Genomic DNA, 16073 nt, shown 5'->3' with positions numbered 1-16073 from the left:
GTATCCATCTTTGCCCTTTTTTAATTCCCCTTTCTCTAGGAGGGGATCTGTATACCCAGTCATAGGTCACTAGAAATTACCATTGTAAGCAATGTTATAAAAGACAAGATTATTGAGAATTGTGAAGGAGGGTTCTCTCTATTTTGAGGTTGGTACTTTTCTCTTTTTGAAAAGGAAGGGTCAAGGGGAAAATGGAGGATTGCATTTATGAGAATCGCCGAGCTCCTTTTGGCATCATGGTCTCTCTCAGTTTGAGATTCTTTCTTGTAGCCTAAGTGGTTAGAGCAGTGGGTTTAAAGCCAGGATTTTGGGCAAGTCACTCAACCCTCTTTTTCCTCAAGTACAAACTTAGATAGTATGCCCTCTGAGGACAGGAAATACTTGCTCTTTTTGAATGTAGCTTGCTGTGAGATACTACTGAAAAAGATATGAACTTATCCAAATTCCCTTCCCTTGTTTCTCTTTGATGAAGTCATATGAAATGGTAGGGAGTCAAACTGGCACCAAGCTCTCTGAATCCCTATTTTGCTTTCTTCTCCATGTTGCAATCAGACAGGAGGCCTCATGGACACAGCCTCCAAATGTTGCTGTTAATGTCACTGCCTTTACGAAGGTTCTCAGCCCAACTAACCAACTTCCTAAATTATGAGCATCATTTTGCCACTGTAGCTGAAAAGAGTAATCTTATTTCATTAAGTGCCAATTTGCAGAAATAAAATTTATGTGTTGACGTTGTTTCAGATCGTTGATTAAACTCTATCCACATTATTCTCTTCTTGGTTGGGCTAAGAACTTTTCAGCACCCTCTCATAATAGTCATATGATACCTTGGTCCCACATTCTGGTACATAGTTTCTTCAACAGTTGTTCTAGTTTGATAACTATCTTACTTGAATGTTTCTGGGCTCTGATCTGCTGCCAAAAACCCTCCATCCAGAGGCGTAGCAGAGGAAACAAGGGGAACTGTTGCGCCCCCAAATGGATTTTGAATGAAATGACACCTATGCAAATCAGCCCTTCAACCTCTCACCAGTGCCTTTTTTGCAAAAGTTCTGCTCCCTTGACATCAAAACCTGGCTATGTTTCTGTCTTATCACCATTTTTCCAACTTCACCCTATAAAAATATCCTCAGGTTATTCCTCCCCTCAGTTCAGCTTAAAAGTCCATGTGCTGTGGAACCCCATGTGCTTACCTCTTAACTGGATTCTGTGAGGGCAGGTTTCAGACATTAAACTTACTTGGGTAAATAGCAATTTAACCAAGTAAATGGTTTAGAAAATTGTTCTCCCCGAGACCCATTCATTTGCACTGACTTTGAAAGCACAGATCAAAAGCATCATCATGAGTTCTATACTTACAAAATCACAAATGGCCAGAAATAATTTCACGGCAGTATGAAATGTCGTTATGCCCCCAACTCTAGGGAGTGTATAGGGTAAAAATATTCATTCTGTATAGCTAAGCTATTCTCTCAGTACTGCTTCTTTCTCTTTCATAGCCATTACTTTATCCACATACCTGCATGCACATAAAATAAAGATCAAGGTTCTCTGAATCCTTTTATCAGCTCAGCGGATGCCTTTTTGAAACACAGTTTTCATTGTGCAAAGGTCTGTTCTTATGTCTTTTACTTACCAATATGGATTAAGCTACGCATGAGACATTTGAGAGAAGGGGTTTTGCAAGAATCTGTCATATTCCACTTTGAAAAGAGATCAGACCATATTGTGATACTGTCACTCAAATGAAGAGAAAGATGAGGAAAGAGAGCATAAGAAAGGTTGCTGAAACATAGTCCAGCACAATATTCCACTGTTCTAGGCACCCTGTAGAATGCTATGTAGTTGAATACTTTTATATGTTTAATGGATATCTATATATTTTTCTGGTCTTTGTATTTAAAATGTTATTCTGTTTTGTTTTTTATATTTTCCAGCTATTGTATGGATAAACTCTTCTGAAAATAGACTGTATATTCAGTACTATACCATTAGTTTGCTGATTTCCGTGGCTTCCACTACCGAGACATTCAGTACAGAGCAGTAAATATATAGGGCTATATTTACTAAAGTGTGCTATTGTGTTAGTGCATTCTGTGCTGTTATTGTAGCATATTATTTGTAAATTGAACTTATTGCACAAAATGGGGCCTCTGGTAAATAATACACGTTAATACATTTTGAGGGGCATTTTCAACATGACATCTAATTCTGGGTTTAGACATTTGGCAGAAAATATTCAAAAAAACCAGTAGGGGAAATGGCCACTTTCAAAGCAGAAACACATTTTTTTTTTTTTTTTTTTCAAAAATGACCATTTTTTAGATGTTTGCCCTTCGATAAATTTCTTTGACTCCTTCCCGCCTTGTTGTACCTCCGAAATACTTGTTGTATCCATGTTATTCTTTCTGATATTCCTAACCCTCCCGAGTTACCTTTGTAATTTGAAAATATTTTCTGTGACATTGCTGTCTGTGTACAGTCTCTTCCTCTGTAAACTGCTCTGAACTGCTTGTGGTATTTGCGGTATACAAAAATAAAGTTATTATTATTATTAGTGCATCTCTTTCTGAAACTTTTTTTTTTAATGGCCAAATGAAAAACACACAAAAAACCAGCCATTGGGATGTAGGAGGGGCCAGCATTCTTAGTCACATAGACATCACAGCAAAGCAGTGGGGCACCTTAGGGGGTACTGCAGAGAACTTCACATAAAAGATCCCAGGTACACATCTCACCATAACCTCCTTACCTCCAAAATTTACCCAAAACTATTATACCCAACTGTATACCTCCCCAATAGCCCTTATGCCTGCAGGTATCACTTATATGTTAGTATAGCACGTTTTAGAGAGCTCATACTTTCCAACAGAAGTGTACTAATTAAACTAGGATATGGGCCTGGGTTCCCTTCTCTGTAGTTTAATGCACCGACCACCAGGCTGCTCCAGAGACCTGCTTGTTGCTTTAACATTTGAAGCTGTCAAACAGGCTGGTATATACTGTTTCATTCACATCTTTGGGGGTGGGAGGGCATCAGTAATCACTGGGGGGAGTAGGGGGGCAGGCCTTCATGCTTCCATGCTTCTAATCAGTTTGGCTACCTTTTGGCACTTATTCAATATTGAAACAGGTCTAGCCTCAAACGTCCAAATTTTACCCTGAACATTTTCTACAATATTTCATTATTGCAGGAAAATGTCCAAATCATAAGTCTACCCTAATACCGCATAAAACATGCCCCCTTGAGATTTAGATGCACTGCAGACAAACAGCATAGAAAACCATCTAAAAATGTATTTTGAAAAATGGCAATTTGGATCTTTTAGCAAACAAAATGTCCAAATGCCACTTTATGCCAGTTTTGGGGACATTTTTCACATATGAAAATGAACCTGATTAGGTTACAGTGCCATAACTGTTCACATTAGCAAAATCTATCTCATAGTAGCAGAAAAGAGGTCAACAGAAAGAGATCATTTTTGCCTTCTCAGTATTCCAATTTGAATGGACTTGATATTCATAGTCAGTTACCTGGGTAAGAAAGCCTCTTGCTGGTTAACTGGTGCTGAGTGGGCCCTGAGGGAATTAAGCAGAATTCACCCAGATAGTGTCACTGAACATCCCCTCTAACCAGTTAAACTCAAATCTGCTATTCTGTGGACAGCCTGAAGGTGGAGCTGGAGAGCAGTCAACACTTATCTGGTTAGCAGCTGATTTTCACCTGGGATCCAGGTAGGTAAACTGAGCTAGAGAATGACATGAGGAAAAAATTGTCCCCATCCCGCAAGCTCCATAGCTATCGCTGCAAGCTCAGTTCCCATCCCCGCAAATCATCTGATCCCACCTACACAAGCTTCGAATAGTTATGATTTTATATTGAACTTATTTTATTAAAGAATAAAAAGAATATTCTGTACAATTATCATTTTATAAATCACATATAATACAGAATAAGGATCAACAAAACCCCTGTCTCCCCTCCCTCTCACAAATATCCCCTCCATTATCAAGAAAACTGAACAAGCCAAATTATTACAGAATGCTACTTAGGAAAATCATGCTAACAGAATACTGCAGTCACACATAGAAGGAATAGCGTTAGGGGAATGCAACTAGGGCAACTGTCCCCTGGAAGCTGAAGAAGGCACAGCCTGTTAGTAGGCTTTGTAGCCCCCAGCTCTGGCAGGATATATATTTCAAATCTGATATATTGTAATCACAAAATAAAAAATAAAAGTTTTTTCTACCTTTTGTCTAGTCATTTTATTTTTCGAATCATGTTGATCTCAGGTTCTGGTTTCTGTTTCCTTCTGTCTTTTCTTAACACACTCGCCAAGGTCTCCCTCTTTTTCATATATCTACCCGTGTCCAGCTTCTCCCCTCTCTTACTTCCTTACACCAATATGTCTTTCATTCTCTTTCCTCCCTCCCTTTGCTGTGTTCAGTATTTATCTTCTTTCATCCCCTTGATTCAGCATCTTCTCTTTCCCTTCCCTTCTCTCTCCTCCTTCCTGCAGGTCCAACATCTTTCTCCCTTCCCTCCAGCTCCAGATTCCCCCCAACATGGGTCTAGCAGGTCCACTCCTTCTGTCCCTTTCAGCCCCAGCCCAACCCACATGGGTCCAGCACCTTCTATTCCTTCTAGCTCCAGCCCCTATCTCCCTTCCACTCAGCCCCTAGACCAGATCCAGTTCCAGCCCCTATATGCTTTCCACTCAGCCCCCAGACCAGTCTATAGCAGCAGAAGCCCCCTGAGTCCGGCAGCCACCCCAAGCAGCAGAATCCTCCTGCAAGTCCAGCAGCCCCCCAAGCAGCAGAATTCCCCATAAGTCAAGCAGCCCCCAAAAGCAGCAGAATCCTCCCCCATGAGACCAGCAACCCCCCCCCCCATGCAAGTTAGCATCTAAACATTCCTCTTCAACTCCCCTCTTGGCCCACATCTATTTTACTTATAGACTCAGCCGCCACAGAGAACAATATTCAAAGGTCCGCACCTCATGTTATTCACACCATCAGGGGTGTCTACTCTAATGAAGATTTTGGTATCATCCACAAAGAGGCAAATCTTACCTGACAGTCCTTCAGCGATATCGCTTACAAAAATGTTAAAAAGAACAGGCCCAAGCACCAAACTTTGAGGAACACTACTGGCAACATCCCTTTCCTCAGAGAGCTCCCCACTGACCACTACCCTCTGTCACCTTCTACTCAACCAGTTCCTGACCCTGTTTGTCATTTTGGGGCCCATCTTGAGGACACCCAGTTTATTTATTCCTGTGTGGAATACCGTCAAAGACTTTGCTAAAATCTAAAAACACCACATCTAGCACACTCTCACTATCCAATTCTCTGGTCACCCAGTCAAAGAAATTGATCAGATTTGTCTGACGAAATCTACCTCTAGTGAATCCATGTTGCCTCTGGTCCTGTAATTGACAGGATTACAAAAACTTCACCATTTTCTGTTTTAAAAGCATTTCCATTAATCTGTTTACCACAGAAGTCAGACTTACTGGCCTATAATTCCCTACTTCTTCCTTGCTTCCACTTTTGTGGAGAGGGACCACATCCATCCTTCTCCAGTCCTCCGGTACTACTCCAGTGTATCTGCATAATACTAATAAATTTATATATAATATTTGAAAAACGTAGTATACTTGAAAGAATCTCTTCCTTTCTTTAATCTACCTCCTCTAATAACAACTGCCTCTGAGAAAATCAAGCCCTATGATAAGCTTGTCTCAACGCTTTCCTAGGATACCCTTCTTCCAAGAATCGATTTCTCAAAACTCCTGCCTGATTTTAAATTCCTGCTCTATGGAACAAATTCTTCTAATTCTTAAGTATTGATTAATTGGGAGGTAAAATTGTAGTTTATAGGGGTGGAAACTCGAAAAATGGAGTAGAGTATTTCATTCAATTGTGATCCAGGTGCATGATTATTTCCCTTCTTATCCCTCCGGAATAAGTACGGCAGCCGCGCTGAGGTGCCATTTAGAGTAGCGCAGGAGGTTCCGGACCCAGCCGGCTATGCACTCCCTTGGAGCGTGCACCCAAGGCAGACTGCCCCTCCCCCCACCTTGGTACAGCACTGGATATCAATGATAATGGTGGGATCAGACAATGGAGAAGAATGAGTGGAATAATCCGAGAGCTGGACAATCTTTTACCATTAGATTTAAGATAAACTGTAACAATATGAATATGATATATTTAATAACATGCCCTTGTAATTTAATGTATGTAGGGAGAACAGGACATCCAATGAAAGTTTAATTAAATGAGCATAAATCAAGGATTACCACACATAACCTACAGGCACCTCTAGTTGAACATTGGGTGGAGAAGGTTCACATTGTTAGGGAATTACATTGGAAGATGCAGACAGTCATTGTTTCTTTTAAATGCTTCGTGTTTGTCTGTTGTATGTTTTGATGTATTACTCATTTTAATGTTTCCTCTGTATTTTTAACTTTGTAAACCGCCATCAAAAATGGCTGCTGTGAGTTCCCGTGGTCTCACAAGACTACAACGGGAACTCACGGCAGCCATTTTCTATGACGGCTCTGCACAGGGCAGGAGTGTAGGAAGCTTGCTCCTGCCCTGTGTCATTGCTAGACTACCAGGTAAGGTCCGGGAGGCGGGGGTGGGTCAGAATCAGCCCAAAAGTTATTTACAAATTTTCCATATTTGCGGGCCAGCTCTGCCCTAACCTCCGCGAATACAGAGGGAGGAATGTAAACCTTAAAGAACATCGTTAGATTCATTTGTTGAGAACAGTGACACCTGGTGGATGGAATGCCGAACTGGAATGGTCATCTTTACTGTAAATTCATGTGTTATAGAATAGGGGAGGAGAAATCAGCTGATAGGTTGATTTAAAGGGAACAATGCACAGATGCCATTTTTATTCAGAGAGAATAGGGGTATGAATGGTATCTGTGGCAGCAGCAAAGAGAGGTAACTTAAATAATAATTTAAATAATAATTTTGAGTAAATATGTGGTAAGGCTAGTCTGTTAAATAATTATGGTCTTTTTCATATGGGGGAAATCCTTGATAAAGCTCTTGTGAAACATGTTGGATAGATAGTATTCCTGGCCAGCCAATGGGATAGATAAAACAGCCAAACTTATATGCTAAGGGGCTCATAATCAAAACTGAAAAACGTCTAAAAACCGGCTTAAATCAGCACTTGGACGATCTAAAAGACAAGTCGTCCAAGTGCCGATAATCAAACCGGGTTTTAGACATATTTAAAAATGACCTAGGCCTTCACAGTGCTACTGAACAACCAGAGCTAAAAGAGGCATTTCAGGTGGAGTGTCGAGGGCGGGATGTGGGCAGGCCACGGGCCATCCTAGACTTAGTCGTGCTGTATGTATAACTGAAAGTTTTACAACACTGCCAAGACGGAACTTGGACATTGTGACTTAGGCCATCTAAAACCAGGTGTAAGTCCACAAAAGGTATGCAAAGTGACCAGATAAGCACTGCAGAAATAAAGTACAGACCCACACACACAGACCCACACACACAGACTCCCCACCCCAACCCCATAAAAAACGTAATAACAACTTTACATATCTGCCTCCAGAACATAAGCACCTGGCAGTCTGGTGCAGGAAAGCCTAGTAGAGCTGCACAGAGGTGGCTTAAGTGGTCTTGGGGGTGGGTTAGTGAACCATGGAGAGGAGGACCCATGCCCATAAGCCACTCTAATCACAGCATTCATTAAGAAACATGTGCACCCCCCAAAAAAAAACCCCAAACCCTTTTGTACTGCCATATAAGTGGCTTTTGCAGCCATAAGGGCTATTGGGGTGGTAGATAGGTGGGTCTAGTAGAGTCTGGGAGTGTTTTGGGGGGCTAACCATGACCTATAAGGGAGCTGTTGTGAGATGTTTATGTGGCACCCTTTTTGTGAAATTCACGGCAGTGCCCTGTAAGGTGCCCCACTACTCTGTTGCCATCCCTTACTTTTCTGGCCCCTCCCACACCCAAAAGGTCTTTTCTAAGTGTTTTTGAGTTGAACAAATTTTTGGTCGAAAATGGGGTATAAAGATGGACGACTTAGCAGTCTGGATGATTAGACGGCTGGACGTACAGTTGGACAATTTTAGGTAAAAAAACTATGCTGGACGTATTTTTAAAAAATGGACCTTTTCCAGTGTCTGACTTTGGACGACTTGTGAGTTAGGCCAAAAGGACTTAGACGTTTCTTTTGATTATGCCCCCCCCCCCCCCCATCTTTATTAAATGAAGTTGAATTTAAAATTATTTATGAATAGTAGAAAAAAGACTGATATAATTGCAGTAAAGCCACATGAGAATTGGATACATAGGGAGAAATTCTGTATAAGACGCTGGTTTCTGCAACTGCCTCTGATGTGGCTGAGAATCGCACACTACTGTCCTAAAAGACTCCTAACCCTGCCTAACCACTCAGATTCTCTAACTGGCGCCCATGTCACAGGCACCGGTTAGAGAATCGCATTGCTACTGAGCTGAATATGGCAACAGAATCTCCCTGCCACGAACAATTGAGTGGCAGCGGCAGCAAACCCCCCCCCCCCCACCCCGACACAGTCCGCAGAAGGAGGGATGCCCAATTCCTCCTGTCATCACCCACAAACCCTCCTTGAAGTCCCCCAGCAGGAGGGAATCCCACTCCTTCCTGCTGGAAACCCCAAAACACCCCCCCCAACTGCAATAGGCAGTAGGGGTGCCCACTCCCTCCTACCAGCAGACCCCCCCCACCACCACCAAATCCATGACCCCTCACCTCAGCAGCATGTAGGCATACATGATTTAATGGGACAGAGTCAGTATGGGTACAGCTGAGGAAGATCTTGTCTCACCAATTTATTTGACTTCCTTGAAGGTGTAAATAAACATGTGGATAAAGGTGAGCCGGTTGATGTAGTGTGTCTAGATTTTCTGAAAGATTTTGACAAAGTTACATATGAGACGCTCCTGAGAAAATTAAAGAGTCATGGGATTGGTGGCAAAGTTCAGTTGGGGATTAGGAATTGGTTATCGGATAGAAAACAGAGGGTAAGGTTAAATGGTCATTTTTTTTAATGGAGGAGAGTAAACATTGGAGTGCCACAGGGATTTGTACTGGGACCGGTGCTATTTAACTTATTTATAAATGATCTGGAAATTGGGATGACAAGTGGGGTGATTAAATTTGCAGATGACACTAAACTATTCAAAGTTGTTGAAATGCATGCGAATTGTGAAAAATTGCAGGCAGACCTTAGGAAATTGGAAGACTAGGCGTCCAAGTGGCAGATGAAATTTAATATGGACAAATGCAGAGTGATGCACATTGGGAAGAATAACCCAAATCACAGTTACCAGATGCTAGGGTCCAACTTGGGGGTTAGCGCCCAAGAAAAGATCTGGGTGTCATTGTAGACAAACGATGAAACCTTCCACCCAATGTTTAGTGGCAGCCTAAAAGCAAACAAGATACTAAGAATTATTTTTAAAAAGGGATGGTTAACAAGATTGTTATAATGCCTCTGTATTACTTCATGGTGTAACCTCACCTGGAGTATTGTGTTCAGTTCTGGTTTCCGTATCTCAAAAAAGATATAGCGGCACTAGAAAAGGTTTAAAGAGTGACCAAGATGATAAAGGGGATGGAACTCCTCTCATATGAGGAAAGAATAAAAAGGTTCTTCAGCTTGGAAAAGAGATGGCAGAGGGGAGATATAATTGAAGTCTATAAAATCCTGAGTGGAGTAGAATGGCTACAAGTAAATCGATTTTTCACTCCGTCAAAAATTACAAAGACTAGGGGACACTCAATAAAGTTACAGGGAAATACTATTAAAAGCAATAGGAGGAAATATTTTTTCACTCAGAGAATAGTTAAGCTTTGGAACGCATTGCCAGAGGATGTGGTAAGAGTGGATAGCATAGCTGGTTTTAAGAAAGGTTTGGACAATTTCCTGTTGGAAAAATCCATAATCTGTTATTGAGACAAACATGAGGGAAGCCCTGGATTGGTAGCACGGAATGTTGCTATTCTTTGGGTTTTTGTCAGGTATTAGTGATCTGGATTGGCCACCGTAAGGATGGGCTACTGGGCTAGATGGACCATTGATCTGACCCAGTAAGGCGATTCTTATGTTCTTATGGCAGCTGGAGGGTGTAGGCATCACTACGGCCTGCCGTACTACAAAAGTTATGGGGGAGTCGGGGTGGGTTTTGGAGTGCCAGAGTAGAGGGTTTGGGTCCAGGAAGTTCTGGGGTGAGGGTTTGAGTCTGGGGGGAGGGTTGTTGATTGGGGGGGTCATGAGTTTGATGGGGGCCTGCTGGCAGGAGGGAGTGGGCATCCCTCCTGCTGTGAACTGTGTCAGATGGGGGTTCTGGGGTGGCAGCAGGAGGAATTGGGCATCCCTCCTGCCAGGACAATATTGAGTGGGATTCTGGGGTGACATCAGGAGGAATTGGGCATCCCTCCTGTCACAGATAGTGTCAGGGGGTTCAGGGGTAGCGGCAGGAGGGAGTGAGTATCCCTCCTGCCGGCCAACCTGCAGTGGCGTTTAGGGGTTCCTTGCTGCGGCAGTGATCAGCTCAGCGGCTGTGTCTTGAAATGCAGGCCAGCATTTTAATGGCCTACATTTCAGATATCTGTCATGGTTCTAGGGAGAGGCCTAGGGCCGCTTAAACTCACCCAAGGCCACTTCCAGGCGAAACCACATCCAGGCTTGGGCAAATTTAGGTGTTCCTATGCATCTCCCTAGAGCCATGAAAATGCCTACAGTGTAGGTCGCCCGCCTCGGGTTGGTTTTCTCTAAAAATATGCATCCCGATTGGCTGGTTAGACAGCGGTAGGACGTCTACCACTGCCTAAAATCGGGACGCCGTTTATAGAATTTGTCCCATAAAGCTTAAAGGCAATGAGGGCTTTTTGAGTCTTGAGTAGTGTCGCTGAAGTCTTGGTGAATATGTTGTACTTGAATGGAATGAAAGTTCACACCTAAAGTTAAGGACATAAATGTGGACTGATGCTGCAAAGATTCATCAGGTGAATTCTCCGTCTCTTTTCATTATAACTTGCTTCCAATATGGCTGTCAACATCTACAATATCCAGCATAACCAATCACAATGACTGTTTATAGCAGGGCTGCCCAAGTCCAGTCCTTGAGATCTACGGGCAGGCTAGGTTTTCAGGATATCCACAATGAACATGCATAAGAGAGATTTGCATACCAAGAAGGCAGTGCAGGCAAATCTCTCTCATGCATATTCATTGTGGATATCCTGAAAACCTGGCCTGCCAGTAGATCTCGAGGACCGGACTTGGGCAGCCCTGGTTTACAGAGATTGTGAAAACAGTTTGGTCCTAAAATATACTAATTGCTGTGCAGAGAAAAAGACTGAGGGCCTGTTTTACAAAGCCGCGGTAACGGCCCCAAAGCCCATAGAGATTTAAATTGCTTTGGGGCTATTGCCGCGTGGCTTTGTAAAACAGGCTGTAAGTTTGCTTTTGCTCACTCCTGCCATAATTTTAAGTATTTTGTTTTGCTTTATTTTAGCTTGCTTATCATATTACGATTGTCTGTTCCTACAGGTTTTTGCCCAGAACATTAATTAGAGGGCATATTAACTTTAAGCTGCCAACTTTGGTAGCCAGCCTGTGTCTTTAAAGACTTAACTTGACTTTGTATTTTCTGTCTGTCCTTCTGCTCACTTTGGCATATCTGCTTGCTGACTAGTGCCAAAGCAGACTGGGAGAAGGATTCCAGCCACTGTCAGAGGAGCAGAGGAACTTCATAATGGCTCCGAGTGCTACACTTGAAAATTCCACACTTTTTGTTGATATGGTTCAAACAATGACCTGAAACAATGTCAAAACAAAGTATTACGATTCTGCAAATTGGTACTTTGCAAAATAAAATAACACTCTTTTCAGCTACAGTGCCAAAATAACGCTCAGAATTTAGGAAGTTGGTTGGGCTGAGAACTTTTGAGCACCCCCTTATATATATATATATATATATATATATATATATATATACTGCTTATATGCCCCCAAAGGGATTCTTTTTAGAGCTTCCACTATGTAAACTTCCAGAGATCATGAGATGAATAGTTAAGGTTATTTGTCTGTGAATTGCTGAACCAGACCAATTTGGTACATTGTGGTTTTACATATAGAATATTAGATATTATTGGGATTTATTGCCTAAGACATAATTATTATTACTATAGGGATTATAATAAATTAGGACCTAACTGCTGCTCAGAGTATAATTGCTAGCTGTGTTCATTTGCGTATGTCATTTATACAAAAAGAATCTATTTTCATAGAATAGTTTCCTGACTTCTCAGCAGCCAGAGTGAACCCAGGACTGAGGGAGGTATAATAATTACCCTGGGCTTAAACAATATCACCTCTACTTTCCATAAATCCAGGCCAGAATATATGTTCTGAAAAAAGGGTATACTTTATTTGGATTCTTCAGGCAAAGAAACATAGGATAATGCTCAGCATCAACTATGTGCAGGCAGAAATAGAAAAAAAAAAGTAATTTCCAACATTTAAGTCTCTGTTAGGTAGAGGTTTCTGGTAAAAGTTTATATAGGTATACACTTCTCCCTCCGTATTCACTGTGATAGGGGATTAACAGAACCGCAAATAACTTTTTTATATGTTATTTTCTGTTTTCTATTAAAAACCATTGTGAATATGGTAAAACCGCGAATAACATGTTGGGAGACCTGGCCTGTTTCTGAAGGAAAGGCAAAACACAGTGAACAAATGCTGGAAATCAATGATTTTCTCTGTAAACACTTGGAATTAGCGATTTCTCTATGCAAGCTGATGTAATTGGGGGGGGGGGGGGGGGGGGAGACAGCATGCTAAAAACCGTGAATAATCGAAACCGCGAATGCTGAAACCGCGAATACAGAGAGAGACGTGTACTCTCTCTCTCTGGGCCCCTTTAAGCAGAAAAAGCCTTTTTGAAAATCCATTAGCAATTAGATTGGGCTCTCTGAGTCTTTTTAGTACACTGTCTTAAGTACTGTGGGTGATTCTTTTCCCCATGGAACTCAACTATTGGGGTTCTTTAACCTTATGGTTCTCTTGGGACTCCCCTCTGGTCCCCTCCTGTTCCTTCAGGCTTGATCTGTTGGCCCTTTTCCTCCTTTTCTCTTAGGAAGGATGTGGTATTGAGCTGATTCTATAATCCAGCAAATCATCTGTGACCAGTGGAACAGCTTTATAGGCTCTGTTATTGCTCTCCATCTTTTCTCTCTCCAGATACAGTGGCTGGGTTTGCCAGATACTCTTTTCCCTTCATAGTATTGTGCAATGACCAGGAAAACAGAAACCAATGACAAAGGAATTAAACCTGTATAGTTTCCCTCCAAGAGGGGTCTCGAATTTCAAGTTTATTTAGAACTTTCAATCCTGCTAATCAAATAAATGTCTGAACAGCACACAGTCTAAAATAGTATAAGGGGGATTAAGATAAAATATAACTTCAAAGCTTGGGAGAGAGGAAGAGAAGTTATAATTTGTGATTTAAAAAAAGGGGGGGGGGGAGTACATAAGGATAACTATGCGTTCCAGATCTTGCTAACACTCACAAGTATTTGAGAAATGTTTTTCAATCACTCTTTAACTGTTGTTGGGATGTTTGATGTCTAAGTTGTTGCAGTATCAAATTCTTTTTCTCCCAGCCTCTTGTTCCAGAAGCTGTGGGCCTATGTCAAAGTCAAAATACAATACTTAGAGCCACTAAAAGTTTCTATATTCCTTAAGAGAGCAGATCCTTAGGGCCGCTACACCTACATTATGATTTTTTTTCCCACCAATTTTTACTCAGCCTTTTAATAGTCTAATATCGCTGTCCCTTTAAACACTCACTGAAAATGGGCATCTTTACTCTGCTAAATATGGATGCCAGCACCACAGCCATCTCATTCAAGTCACCTATGCTTAGAGCTCAGTGATATGATAGTATGCTAAAATTCTACCTTGGTGCATGATTGCTAACTGGCTTGCAGTGGCTTTCTTTGCCCTGGAGGTGAATCAAAGGAAACCTCTACATGCCCTTCTAGCCTGGGAGCCTCACTGTAAGCGTAGTAGTGACTATCACCCATTACAGTCTAAGCTACGAACATCCTTAGAGAGCTTTCTGTGTAGGAGCCAGCCTATATACAGGATGATATGGTGAAGGAATGTTTAATTGAGCTTGCATTTCCTGACTGGGATCCCAGGGTTCGGCTATCCCCTGGTTTTCTTCCTATCGCACCTTCAGTGTATGCAATGGTAGTTCCTCCTCCACAGCCATCCTGCTATCAGTTGATGTACCTCAAGGTTCTGCCCTGGGACCATTCATTTTCTCAATCTACACTTGCTCATTTGGAGCACTGATCTCCTCCCATAGTTTCCAGTATCACCTCTATGTTATGGTTAACCATTCCCCTTAACTGTATCCAGTGGCGTACCTAGCATATGTGACACCCGGGGTCCATCATTTTTTAGCACCCACCCCCCCCCCCATCTGTACGAAAAACATGATTTTTAGTAACAAGCCACATGTCACACATGAGTATCTAGGAAAAGGCAGCATCTTACATATGCAGTGAGCAGTACAACATCAATACACCCATTGTAAAACTAAATAAGCCAGACTAGTACAGATCAATCCTACACCGTCAATCCTAACAGAAAACCATGTCTTTCGAACACACAGAACACAGAAAACATCTTCGCCTAGTATGGAATATGTCATCACAAACTCCCCCTTTTACAAAACTGTAGTGTGGATTTTAGCCACAGTGGTAACAGCTCTGACGCTCATAGAATTCTGAGCATCAGAGCTACTACCACCATGGCTGGTGCTAAAAAATGCTCCACAGTTTTGAAAAAAGGGGGATAAAATAGAAATACACAGACAAAGGTTAAATTGAACCAGCAAGAAGCTGGACTCTGCATACAATGCAACACCACAGAAACAGTGATACATGTCTCCCAAAGCAATAAATAAATAGAAAATTTTTGTTCTACCTTTGTCTTCTCTGGTTTCTGTTTTCCTCTTCTTCTTGTTACTCTCTTCCTTCCATCCACTGTCTCTCTTCTCTCTGCATCTTCCATTTGCTCTGTTACTGTGCCTCTCCCTTTCTCCCCCCTTCCAAATTGATCTGGCACCCATCTTCTTCCCTCCGCTCCCCCCATAGTCTGGCATCTCTGTCTTCTTCCCTGCCAGCGTCTTCTCCCAACTCTCTCTTCCCCCATTTTCCTTCAGTGTCTTCTCACCACTCTCTGTTCCCCATTTCCATTCAGCATCTTCTTCCCACTCTGTCTTCCCCATGTGCTTTCAGCATCCTTCTCCCCCTCTGTCTTCCCCATGTGTTTTCAGCTTCCTTCTCCCCCCTTTGTTTTACCCTGTTTTCCTCTCCACCCCACCTTTCCTCCCTTTCTCCCTCCCTTACCTTCGTGGAGCTTTCTTCCCCCCCCCACCCCAGACAACAGGCCCGGTCCGACAAACCTCCCTGCCCTGTGGCCGGCGATGTCTAAACTGCCTTCTTACAGCAGCCAGAGCGTTGTAGTTGCATATGGCTGCCGTAAAGGTCGTTTCTGATGCAACTTCCGGTTGCGTCAGTGATGACCTTTATGGCAGAAACATGCAGCTTCAACACTCTCTAGGGTATCTAATCTTCTCGCATAGGCCCTTATTTTGCTTTTCTAGAAAGGCACCTTTTCTCCAACTTAGATACAAGTATTCTTTTATAAAAATATATCCCACTTATGAACGACATAAGAATCCTTTTATAAGAATAAGCAATGTGAGTATTCTTACAAGCGAGAGCATGCATATATGGAATGCATACTGCACAGTCATGCTCTGAAATCAGTGCACTTCGGTTGTCGCATCTGCAAGAGCACAAGGGAAACTCAGCCAGACAAACCATCCATTGCTTCCTACATTCTTTCAGACGTCCATAGGGAAGGAGAGGGCGGAGCGACCCCTGTCTCATCCAATCGCACTCAATTTTAATTCAGATCTCTTCCCATTCCAATTGTTCACGCACTCAG

This window comes from Geotrypetes seraphini, chromosome 2 (assembly GCF_902459505.1).
Source record: "Geotrypetes seraphini chromosome 2, aGeoSer1.1, whole genome shotgun sequence".
In the NCBI taxonomy this organism is placed as follows: domain Eukaryota; kingdom Metazoa; phylum Chordata; class Amphibia; order Gymnophiona; family Dermophiidae; genus Geotrypetes; species Geotrypetes seraphini.
Note: the sequence above shows the minus strand (reverse complement) of the source record.